Genomic DNA, 12,409 nt, shown 5'->3' on the forward strand with positions numbered 1-12,409 from the left:
TATTTCAAAAATTGTAAAAGGAGTATCTTGAAATTCATTTACATGTAGTCTGGGAACCCAGAAATAGAATTTAAAATATATTAATAATGTTTTAAACAGAAACCATCAAACCTTTTTCACCAATACTCCACAAACTAAAAAGACCTAATTTATGAAAATTCATTTGATGGGGCTAAAGGACTGCAAAAAAAAACATAATTTAAAAAAGAAAGAAAAATGTTTAAAGACAAATTCCTTATTTTATGCCTTCTGAAAGGTAGTTATGGGCAACTCTGACTTAACTAACTCCCTGGGGTAGCCACAAACCTCCTAAGCCACTGCAGCCTTCCTCCTCGAGTGTTAGGATCTTCATTAGCCCATCCTTAGGTGCAGCTGCGCATCCCCTAGTACTCAGGGCACAAAGCTTTAACTACCTCTCTGCACCCTCTTCAAGCAAGCTGAAAAGGTCAACAGATTCCCTCTGCCATGGGACAGCTAGTTAGACTCCCAAGTGGAGCCCGGGCCAGATGATTAACAGCAGACATGTGTTTCTGATAAGTTTCTGTGCTTGACTTTAATGGAGAAAGCATGTGGGGGCCGCGCTGGCAGGCACACAGGCCGTTTTCCCCTTTTAATACAAACAGCAAGCGACCCCTTCGCTTGGTCATGCCCCATTTCCAGGCAAGATGTGGGCTCCAGATAGAAGCAAAAGGGTTGTCTCGGGTTTCAGCTCACACAACCCTCCTTAACAAGTCCTAACTCAAAGCGGACAGCTTTAAACTGTGCCAGGATCTGCAGGGAATTTCTTCCAAATCCCATCACAAAGGCTTGTCAGATTTTGTCAGATTTGGCCAGGTGTTTGACTGCATCCAGGTGTTGGGAAAATGAAAACCACGAGCCCTGCGAGACCAGACACATCAGCCGCGCTGTGGGTCTGGCCGGCGCGCCCTTCCTCCCCCACCGCCGGGCAGTCCTCCTCCCAGCCCCCGCCCCGCCCGCCTGCCCGCCCGCCCGCCTCTCACCCCCTCCCCCTTTCCCTACTGCGGCTTCTGGGAGAAGGATGAGGCGGGAGAGATCAATCTTTGAAGCTTTCCTAACAAAGATAAAGCCAACGATTTTCTGTCTTGTTTCAAAAGCCTTACCTCTCCCCCGCCTGGCTCCAGCCTTTCCCACAGGCCAGTGTGGAGTGCGGCTCTACCACAGGGGTGACCTAGCAGACAGCAGTCGGCTCTTTCCAATACCTTCAGCCTCGACCCCTGGAGAGAGAGGTTTAAAACATCATATTGAAAATTTGGCTCCTATTTGCCTTATTTTGTGTACAGGAAAGGTGTCTAACACACCCTTTACCAAAGAAACACACACATCCTTCTTTGACATTCCATTTGTTTTTCGTTTTCTCTTTTGTTTAAACATAAATGTAGTAAAAATTGCTCCATTAAGACACCCATCCCAAACTCAAATACTAAAATCTGGTAAACCCAGTCCTCTGTCCCCACCAAGAGTTCTTAGCTTCTTTGGTAGAAATAATCCAGACATTAGAATTTCAATTTTATAAAAGTAATTCCTTTACATTAGTCTTTAACATTTACAGGGCCGAGAAGGGGTGGGGGCGGAAACTAAAAAGAAAACTTCAATTTCTTCATGCATCTTTATTAATGTTACCAAAGTATACACAGCATCACTAAAAGACACTAAGAAAGTTAGAGAAACAGAAACCACTGTTTGTTCTTTGAAAAGAGGGGCCTCCCCCAACCCTAATTTGGGTGTACATTATTAGATGACGCCTTTTCAGTACAATATGGGATGGAAGAAAGACTATGTCTATCTGGGAACAGTCGTGTTCTTGAAAGTCGCTGAACTCATGCATCCCCTTGGATAAGTCATTTCCCTTCTCTAGGACAGGTCCAAGTTCATAAACTGACTAGATTTATTTCTCAGACACTGCTGCCTCCAGCATCCCTGCTGTTTCTTAAATAAGTAGCTGGGGGAGAGGTGAAGCACCGCAGTTTGTTCTGTCCTCCCTGCAGGTCCTCCGGGTCTGGCCTAATTATACCGCCTCAGGGCACACCCAGCTGCCTGGGCCCCTCTACCAGCTCCTGCAGGGCTGATCTCTCCAGCGATAAAGCACATCTCCAAACTCTGTCCTTGAGGCCAAGGGCTTAGGAAGCCTCTCCTAGGAGACTCTCGGGGCCTCGGCTCTCCTGAGGTCTCTAACATCATCCCGAGAAGTGAGGGCCTGAGCCTGATTGAGCAACTGAAGCTCGCCCCCTCCTCGGGTCTCATCCCTCCCCACCCCCACGCGTTTTTGCAGTGGGGACCCAGAGGTTTAACTGGACCCCCTCATCGTCACCGGGAACCTGTCATTAAAGTCAATTAACTTTCCCCACACCCTTTGGCCGGTAACAACCCGCCGCTAGCTTCCTCCGGGCTCCTAAGTGCAACCAGATGGGCGGGCGAAGTGCCCCCGCCGCGAGCCCGCCCGCCCCGGGTGGCTCGGGGTTCCTGGGAGGCCTCGGGGACCGCGGCCGGGCGGGAGCGGCCCAGGGCGGCCACACCGGCCAGCCCCGGCGGCCCTGCGGCCAAGGTGGCTCGCTCAGCAGGCCCGGCTGCTTTCTGGCAGGAAATGAATAGCTCCCAGATGAGCTCAGGCAACCTGAGAGGTCGTGAGAACGGCGCGAACCCCCGCCTGTGCAGCCGGCAGCCTGCCAGGCCGCGGGGAGGGCGGGCGGCGGCGGCGGGAGGCCCGGCGGGCGGCGGCGGGGGCGGCGAGGGGCGGGAGCCGCTGACACACGAGCCCGCGCCCGCTCCCGCTGACAGGCAGGCCGCCGCCCCCGCTTCCCCGCCCCAGGCCAGCACCGCCCAGGCAGCAGGCCCCAGCCGCAGAGCCGCGGCCGCCCGGCCCGCCGAGGGCGGCCTGGGGGTGGGGCGGCCTGCCAGTGTTTTTCCAGTTCCCCCGGTAGCTCCGGGCCGCGTTTAGAAGCCGGAGAACTGGGCGGAGGCCAGGATCGGGGCACCGGAGGCCGGCAGAGCTCCGCCAGGAGTCAGGCTGGCCGGGCAGGAGAGGGCAGGCAGGGGCCACCTCGGACCCCCCCCCCCCCCCCCCCCGCCAAATGCCTTGCACCGGACTGGGATGCTTGCTGGGCGTCCAGAGAAAGGGAGTTTCGGTTCTAAGCACCTTGAGCTCCCAATAGGCTCCCCGCAGTCTGCAGCTGGCACTAAGATGACAACCCTGGTGGCGACACAACCCTGTTTAGCCTCCGAGACAGACCCGCTAGTGACTCATCCCACGCGTGATGTGTTAGGTGCCAGGACTGAAGTTTAAACAGAGGGCGCCCAGACAGATGAGGTCTTACTGGCGAGGAAACTAGGGAAGTTTTTTTCCCTTGAAGCAAGGAGGTGAAAAACTCAACACGAGGAAAGTCAGGTGCTGGGTGTCCCCGAGTGTGTCATGCTGTTGTCTGGCGCGGGCTTGACGAGCTGGAGACTGCTGCTGTCTGCCTGGAGGGCAGGGTTTGATTGTCCTAATTTCTCTAATAAAACGGTTTAACTTAGAAGAAGAGGAGGAGGAAGGAAGGAGACAAGTGTGGTGGCATTCTCCAACAATCCCTTCGAGGCACTTGGGAGGTGGAGGAGAAGGGGGGAGGGGTTCAAGGCCATTTTCAGATAAGTAGTCCAGGCTAGCCTGGGCTACCTGACACACCAAAAATGGAGTTATGTTGGTTAAAGAAAACACAGAAACAGTTAAAATGTAGGTGTAGATGGGGAGATTTTAATTTTACTATCACTCTTGCATTTAAAAATTTAAATACAAGGTTTGCACACGACCAGAGAGGGGAAGGGTAGCCTTACTTCCCTGTCTCTGTTCTTGCTTTACTGAATGAAACATAGCCATTGGGTTGAAAGCGCATGATCTGTGTCTGTTTGAGTTCAGGTCAAATCATCCAATCTGTTTGTGCTGTGCGTTTTGTTTTGGTTGTTGTTTTGTTTTCTGAAATACCTTACTATTTTACCCAGCTGGCTTCCAATTCCTCAGGCCGCCATCCTCCTACCTCAGCCTCCCCAGGAGCTGGGACTATCGGCCAGTACCATGGCACTAGCTTGGTGTCTCAATTTGGTTAAGTTCCATGTATAGGTAAAAAAGTTCATGAAGGCAGTGTATCAGAGAGCTGTGAGGGCAAGGTGAGTAAATGCAACTGAAGCCTCTAGAATAGTGTTCCATGAGAAAGCCCATAGTGTGTGTCAGCCATTGTGCTGCCCAAACAGCCACAGCAAGTGTATTATTCACCAGGTAGGAAAGCTAACCGTGGCCTTTAGTCATCTTAGCATCTACTTGTCATTGTACCAGACCGTGAGAGAGACCACAATTTCTTCCATTGTTTCTAAAGCTCATGCACTGGTTCCATAGTTATTGAACCAGGTTCATAAGGAATAAAGGCATGCTTTCTATAGCCAAAACACAGCCTGGCTGGCAAGAGACTTGGATGCAAAATAAATAAATAATTGAACTCATTGCATGTCAAATAATGTGAAAGGGGACATGTTATTTGGCACTAGTACAAAGAGCATAGTCAACACTGTCAAGGGAAGGGACTGAGAGTCAGGAAATGTGGCTTCAAGTATCAAGTTCGTCACTTCCTACGATATGCTGAGGGGGCTCAACTTAAGATTCTGAGGTCTACTTTCCCAACCAGCAAGGTGAGCAGGCTATATACATCAGGGATCATCTGAAGTCCTTCCAAATCCACAGCCCTGACAGGGCATGCACGAGGCAAACTTCAGGGCTTTCAGCCAAGGCCTCGACACACACACCACACACACACACACACACACACACTCTGGCCTCAAGGATGGACCCTGTAACTCACCATTATTAAAAGAAAGAAAGAAAGAAAGAAAGAAAGAAAGGAAAAAGAAAAAGAAAGACTGCTATACTTTACATTCTTGGAAACATGACATGATAGTAAGACTCATTTAGCCATATGGCTCTCAACCTGTGGGTCACCATTTGGAGTTGAAATGACCATTTCAGAGGGGTTGCCTAACACCATTGGGAAACACCAGCCCCTTACTGCATTAATTCATAACAGTAGCAAAGTTACAATTTGAAGTAGCAACAAAATTAATTTTATGGTTGGGGGTCACTGCAACATGAGGAACTGTATTAAAGGGTGGTGGCATTCAGAATGTTAAGAACCACTAAGCTAGCACACTGGAGGAAGGCCAGGCTCCTATAATTTGCTCCCTTCTCCTCTACTGTGAGCTTATCCTTTACTGTGACTATCAGAGGAGGAAGAGTGGAAACCATACCACTTTCCCTTTCTCCCTACCCTTTGCATCAACTCCAGCTCTCTTCCAAAAAGAAAATGCAAGCTGCTGGTGGGGATCAGGCTTCCTTTTCAACTGTCTAGGCTTTCCTTGCTAGTTCATTTGCCTAATTAACTAAACTTAATGAATGAGTCTGGCTAAACAGGAATGCCAGTCTGAATTAGTGAAAGACTGAATTTTAAACATCCAAGAGGTACAACAGTCACTTTGAATATACTTGCTGTGAGTCTGAATTCAGCTTATAAAAGTATTCACTTTCACAAAATTAATGCAATAAGGAGCTGGAGAAATGTCCCAGCAGTTAGGAGCAGGACCCAAGTTTGGTTCCCAACTCCCAGGTCAGGCAGCTCGCAACACTGTGTAACTCCAGCTCCATGGGATCAGAAACCTCTGGGACACCTGCACCTACAGACAGACAGACAGACAGACAGACAGACAGACAGACACACACACACATAATATATATATATAACATATACATAACATGTATATATAACATATACATATATATGTATATATGTAATTACAAATAACACAAAGTGTGGTGTCATTTAAAGAAATAGCAGGTAAACATGGCTCTAGTGGTATTATTTATGCTATAATCACTGTAACAAGAATGAGAAGATCCCTGATTGCAGCCCAGGCAAATACTTGCCATTGACATTAATAGAAAGGTTTCACTGTGACCACCCTTCCTGTTTCTGTGTGTTTCTCATTCTAAATCTCACGTATAGCTGAGTGACAGCCATGCTGCCTAAGGAATAGGTATTGTTTAAATGCTTTTTTCTTGGAAGTGTGATCCATCTTTACTTTCTGCCTGCTTTATAATTTAGTCATCAATTCAAGACATGAACTTTATAGATCTAATTTACAAAAACTCCAGTCTAGAGAAAACCTATTAGGATTGGCAAACACTATGCCAGACGTAGTACTTCCTGGTAGAGTTTGTCTTCCATCAGCTTTTCCCTATGGATATATGGTTATAAAAATTTATCCCTAAGGCATCAAACCATAAAACAGGATTATTCCTTAACAGAGTCAGAGGAGAGCAAATGCAGAAGCAACAGCCCTGCAGGGCAATTGTTTCCTAGGATGAGATTGTGTGTGTGTGTATGTGTGTGGTGTGTGTGTGTACTTTTCATAGATTTCTTCCCCAGTTTTACAGGTAAGTGTAACTGTGCTTAAGGAATATTTTACTTTTGTGACTCTTTAATGAGGACTGAAACTGAAGCAAGGATCCAAGGCTTGCAGGAAGGCTTCCTCCACCCCCATCAGGTAGAACACGTGTTCCAGGGAGGCTTTTCTCCTCCTCTGTCTTGCCACTCTCTGGTAACTTGCTCTGTTTTGAATGAAGGAGGCTCTCCCTCCCGCTCCTCCCCCACACCTGGTACTGCCTGTCTTCAGAGGCTTTGATGACACTCAGCACTGGTATGAGGAGTTGGAGAGGAACCAGATCAGAAGAGTGGCTTAGGGTTGGAGGGATGGAGAGAGGAGACACACTTTCTGCCTTCTGTGAAGCCTTGCCAAACCACTGCTCCTCCTCTCTCAGGTAAAACCCTGTCCTTGGGATCATCTACTCCCCAACTCCTTTATCTCATGGTCTTTTCCCTTAAGCCCATCTTTTCCTGGCTCTTTAATCCTGTCCTTGTTTCTCAAGCAGTGTGCTCCGAATTCTACCCTCTTTCTCCTCATTGACATGTGGCTCACAATACATGGACTTTATTTTGTTTTTGTTTTTATTTTGGTTTGGTTTTCTGGAGACAGGGTTTCTCTGTGTAGCTCTACCTGTCCTGGAACTCTGTAGCCCAGGCTAGCCTTGAACTCACAGAAATCCATCTGCCTCTGCCTCCTAAGTGCTGGGATTAAAGACGTGCACACCACTGCATGGCTATATTTTGAAATTTTAATAATCCTTATCTTTATCCTCCTCATTCTCTTCTTCCCTTTTTCCTCTGCCTAGAGTTTGGATTTGGGCTATCTCCAAAGGCCCAGGGGCTCTCAGCTCAGTAAGTAGCATTACTAGAAAGAGATAGAAAATTTGGGAGCTGAGGGCTCCTATCTCCCCCCCCCCCCAACACCTCACCTAGAGCAGAGTGTCTTTGAGTCACATTCGTGCAGATTGCTCTGGAGGATAGAAGAGGGTGCTGGATCCTTAGGAACTGGAGTTACAGATGGCTTATGAGCCATCCATGGATGCTGGGAACTGAACCCTGGTCCTCTGCAAGAGCAGAGAGGGCTCTACTCTGGCCCTTCTCTCCTTTCTTTAAGAGGGCCTTGCACATGAATGTCTGCACATTGCTTAGATCTGGCATGCCTTTTTTTTATCTCTCAGCCACTCACATCAACAAGGCTCAGTCTGCACCCTGTGCTCTACTGATGCCCTCATCAGTACTTGGTGAACAAACCAGATGGACACTTCCTGTCCTTTCTTCTGTCAACAACTGTTTTCACATGCTCAATCTTACAAAAAACTCCATTCACCAAGTCCCCCCCCCCCTTACCTCATGGCTTCCCCTTCTGCAGAGTTCTTCTGGAGAATCTGGCAATATCTCAACATCCACCATGGGATTCTTCTTTCCTCTTGACTTCCACTGAAATCTGTTTCTTCTTGATGGTGATGAGCATCAGTAACAGGGTATCAAATCTAATGTCTTCAGTCCAAAATTCTTTTTTTTTTTTTTTTAAGTCTGGTTCTTTACTATCCCCATCCCATAACCCTCCCCACCAAAGGGTAGGCAAAAAGCCATCAGAGAAAACTCTTTTGTGTGTATGGGGGTGGGGGGGCATGTTTGTTTTGGTCATCCTGGGGTCCTGGAACTCACTCTGTAGGCCAAGCTGGCCTTGAACACACAGAATCAGTCTACCTCTAACTCCCAGGTACTAGGATTAAAGGCATGTGCCACCACCACCACCTGGTGTGAAGAGAACTCAAAAAATTGTGATAAGGATGCTGAAGTGTAGGTCTCCACAAATGAGGACATCTGGGAGGGGTGTGGGTGGGAAAAGATTCAGTTTTTCTTAAGAGCCTGGCACTGGGAGTTTTACCGTGCTTTAATGAGTATATAGGCAACACAGATCGGTCTTGTTTTGTTTGTTGTCTTCTTTTTTATTCTTCTTTTGTTGGGGGAGGGGTGACGAGAGTGGGGGTGGACCTGAAGGATTGGGAAGTGAGGGTGATGGGGTGCATGATGTGAGATTCCCAAATAATTAATAAGAATATTATGTTAAAAAACAAAAAAAAAAAAAAAGAACCATAATTCTTTCCTGAGCTCCAAATCAAGGACTAGCTGTTGATGGGACACCTTCATATGGTAACTTGAAAACTCATGACCAGTGCCCACAACCAGGCAGAGCATCCCACCTAGAGCTGTGAATGTGCCTAAGGAGAGCTCACATAGCACATGCAAGGCCCTGGACTTACTTCTCACTGTGCAGCTCCTCCCCTACCATCTATGTCATTGATGCATTTCTGGGGTCCCCATCAGGCCTTCATGGCATATGAATCTCCATTACCACTGCTCTGGTGCAGGAGTTGAGGTTTGTGCTCTCAATTCTCCCAGTCGGGTCTCCTTACCCTGAATGTCACCTCCCTACAGCCTTCATATTCTCCAGCCAAACCATCAAGACTCCCAGGACATCCTATAGCCTCCATGACAGGAGAACCTTGTATTACCTCAGGCTTTCTCTCAGTCTGAGTCTCTGCAAACAGGCTAAGCTGACCTCAGTCCTACTTGCAAAGCTGTTTCAGGACCAGAGATCTCACCTTTCCCCTCCCATCCTCTCCATCTTCATCCAGAGACCTGTGTTATTTTATTTGCCCTTGCCTGGGTCCTTCTAGATGGTTTTACTCATACTGGATCCATGGATCAGTTTATCTAACTTCAAACTCCAGGCCATACAACTTGTACACACAAAAGTACACAAAATGTACTTTTCCTGTGCCCCCAGTACCTGGTACCATGGCTGGCAATGTGAAAGCCATTCAGAGAGCTATTACTACTATAGAAAGAAGGACTGCAGGCAGAATTTTCTGTCCTGCCAGCCAACTCCCAAATAACCACACAAAGACTTATTAGTTATAAATGATCGGTCCATGGCTTAGGCTTGTTACGAACTAGCTCTTACGTAGCACGGACAATAAAAGACCCAAAGACTGGTATTGGGTTCAAGCTTAAGATGAAGATCAGAGAAGCAAAGCAGCCAAGCCAGTAGTAGCTCTTACCTCTACCCAGGCTGAAGCAATCCCGCCTTCAACATGGCCGGAGACCAAAATGCCCCAGACTAAATATCTCCTATGTTATATACCTCTCTAGAGCTGGGATTAAAGGCATGGGATCCCAATTACTGAGATCTCCTTTGTTGAACTGTTTCTCTATGAGATTGATTCAATCTTGTGTAGCCCTAGGTGGCCTTGGACTCACAGAGATCCATCTGCCCCTGTCTCCTGAGTCCTGGGATTAAAGGTATATACCACCACTGCCCAGCTTCTATAGCTAACTATTATGGCTGGCTTTGCATTTTGATACTTCAGGCAATCTCTATTAAATTATAAATAATATATCACCACACTCTTACAGTATAAATTAACCCGTTTTTTAATCTTATTTCTATCATGTGGCTCTTGCCTCTCTCAAAGTCTCCTGACAACTCTGTGATCTCCCATCTCAGCACTCTCTTCCTGTCCACAAGTCCTGCTCAACCTCTTCCTGCCTAGCTATTGGCCATTTAGCTCTTTATTACACCAATGAGAGCAACACATCTTCACAGTGTACAAAAAGACTATTCCACAACAAAGAACGATTAAAACAAATAATCAAACAAACAAAATAAAAACTCAAATGTGAAAATAAAAACACTTTGATGTTCATAAAATGCTGTCAAAAACATTACTTCTGTTGATTCCAAAACCATCCAGGGAAGTAGACAGGACTGGTATTGTTATCCTCACATCAGATGTGGATGTCTAGGCTCAATACATTAGATGATTTGGCCATGATGACAGCTAGGACATGGAAATGGGTGTCTCTGGCTGTGTGCACAGTACTAAACCCAGTCTCCATGGTGATGAAATCACCGTTCATCACCATTTCCTTGACAGAAGAGGGGGCAAGTCAAGCTGGTTTCAACATCTGTGCTCTGTACACCTTTGCTGCAGTCCACACTCAGCCTTGCCTTGCTATGGTAGAGCACATGTGACTGGAGTTTTTATTAGGGAAATGGGAACTACAGGGAACTCCTTGTCTTTCAACTGGCATCGAGTCAGGGCAATAAAGCTTGCTAATGCCTAGCACAAATGAATTGCATAATTTTTCACAGTCAAAAGTTATGTAAAGAGATGGGTAAGCAAATCCTAAAGTCTAAGAAGAACACTATCTGATTTTGAAGATCCTATTGATGACACTTAGTTGAAAGAGTTGTCAGTAGAATGGATGAATGAGTCATAATGTGGCAGGGAGAGTAGTGGTAATAGCAGTAAAGAATTCCAAAACACCACCTATGGGAGAGCTCACACTACAAAAGCTATAAATACAATGTAGCTATCAGTGACCAGATCAGCACAGTCTCCATGAAAAAAAAAAAATAGAAGCAAATACCAACCTATTAGTCACTTTTTCTCATTAGCCTGACAAAAACAACTTTCCTTGATGAAGGGCTTGTTTTGGCTCACAGTTCCAGGGTACCTTCCTTCATGATGGGAATGAGGCAGCTGATTGCACAGCCTATGCAGAAGGGAAACGGAAAGAGATGGATGTTGGTACTCTGTTCTTTTTCTGTATTTTATTTTATTTTTGTATGTTGTGCATGTCAATGTTTGTGTGAGCTGGTGACATTCAGGTGCATGTGAATGCCAGAAGTCAACATCCAGTTTCTCCCTCAATAGCTCTCCATTTTAAGTTTTGAGACAGGGTCTCACTGAACCTGAGCTAGCTGATTCTGCTATACTGGCTAGCCAGCAAGCCCTGGGAACCCACCTGTCTCTGCCTTCCTGGCACAAGGAATAAAGTAGTGTACCACTGTAACAAGATAAATAAATGACTCATAGACAGATATTGGGCCTCAAGCTGAAGATCAGAAAAGCAAAGCAGCTGGACACTAGCTCTCTCCCAAACCTCAGACTGAAGCCTCTCTCCTCAGCATGGCTGGAGAATCCTGAGACTTCAATGTCTTCCTATCCTTAATGTGGCTGGAGAATGAATGCCTGATACTGAGTACTGAAGACCCTGCTCCTGTCTTTTATAACTCTCTAGTGCTGGGATTAAAGGTATGTGATCCCAGGTGCTGAGGTCATCTTTGTGTGAGCTTTTTCTCTTTAGGACTGGACCAGTTTTGTATAGATCTGGGTGGTCTTGGGCATACAGATAACTGTCTACCTCTTAATCCTGAGTACTAGGATTAAAGGTGTATACCACCACCTCCTACCTTCTGGCTGCTGGGATTAAAGGTGTCTATCACCACTGCCTGTTCTCTATAGCTTGAAGTCAACTTTGCTTTCTGAATCCTCAAGCAAGCTTTAATAAATTATAAGTAATATATTACCACATACAACATACTTTTAATTTTTTATGGGGATGTTTCAAACTCAAACTCAGGTTCTTGGAATTTTGTAGCAATTACTTTACCAACTAAGCCTCCTCCTTAACCCATTGATTTTTTTTTTCCTTTTTATTCAGTACAATACCCAACCTATGGGATGATGCCACCTACATCATTTAGTGGAGGATCTTCCCAATTCAACCCAATCTAGAACTTCCCTCAGATACTCAAAGAGGTTTGTCTCTTAGGTGAGTTAGATCCTGTAAAATTGACAGTGTTAATTATCACACAGATATTCCAGATATAAATCTTAGATTTCCCCCCTCCTGTTTGCAGCTAATGGCATCCTGAATTCCAGTGTTCTGAGGCAGGGGTATAGCTCAAGTTAGAGCAGGTGCTAGTGTATACAAAGTCCTGGGCTTGCTTGGATGCCACTGGAAGACAGGAAACATAAATGAACAAACAGATCAGTGAGTAAAATGGAAAAATGTCACCTCTGGCCAGCCTGGGGAGTATGGCTACACACAGGACCAGAGTCATTTGTCAATGGTTTTATGGTCATGCAACCACT

The 12,409-nt window shown here is 46.3% G+C and overlaps 1 long non-coding RNA gene across 2 annotated transcripts; it reads right to left on the reverse strand.

The window, feature by feature from the left end:
- Window positions 1-538: 538 nt before the first annotated feature.
- On the reverse strand, window positions 539-2,754 carry LOC127226843 (uncharacterized). Of its 2 annotated transcripts, none has more exons than XR_007834938.1 (3): window positions 2,633-2,754; window positions 1,122-1,235; window positions 539-879 (listed from the first exon to the last, which is right to left on the reverse strand). It is a non-coding gene; the product is annotated as an uncharacterized LOC127226843 (long non-coding RNA). The 2 variants fall into 2 exon arrangements; XR_007834937.1 differs by lacking the exon at window positions 2,633-2,754 and adding an exon at window positions 2,369-2,623.
- Window positions 2,755-12,409: the final 9,655 nt, after the last annotated feature.

This window comes from Phodopus roborovskii, unplaced genomic scaffold (assembly GCF_943737965.1).
Source record: "Phodopus roborovskii unplaced genomic scaffold, PHOROB, whole genome shotgun sequence".
NCBI classification, from domain to species: domain Eukaryota; kingdom Metazoa; phylum Chordata; class Mammalia; order Rodentia; family Cricetidae; genus Phodopus; species Phodopus roborovskii.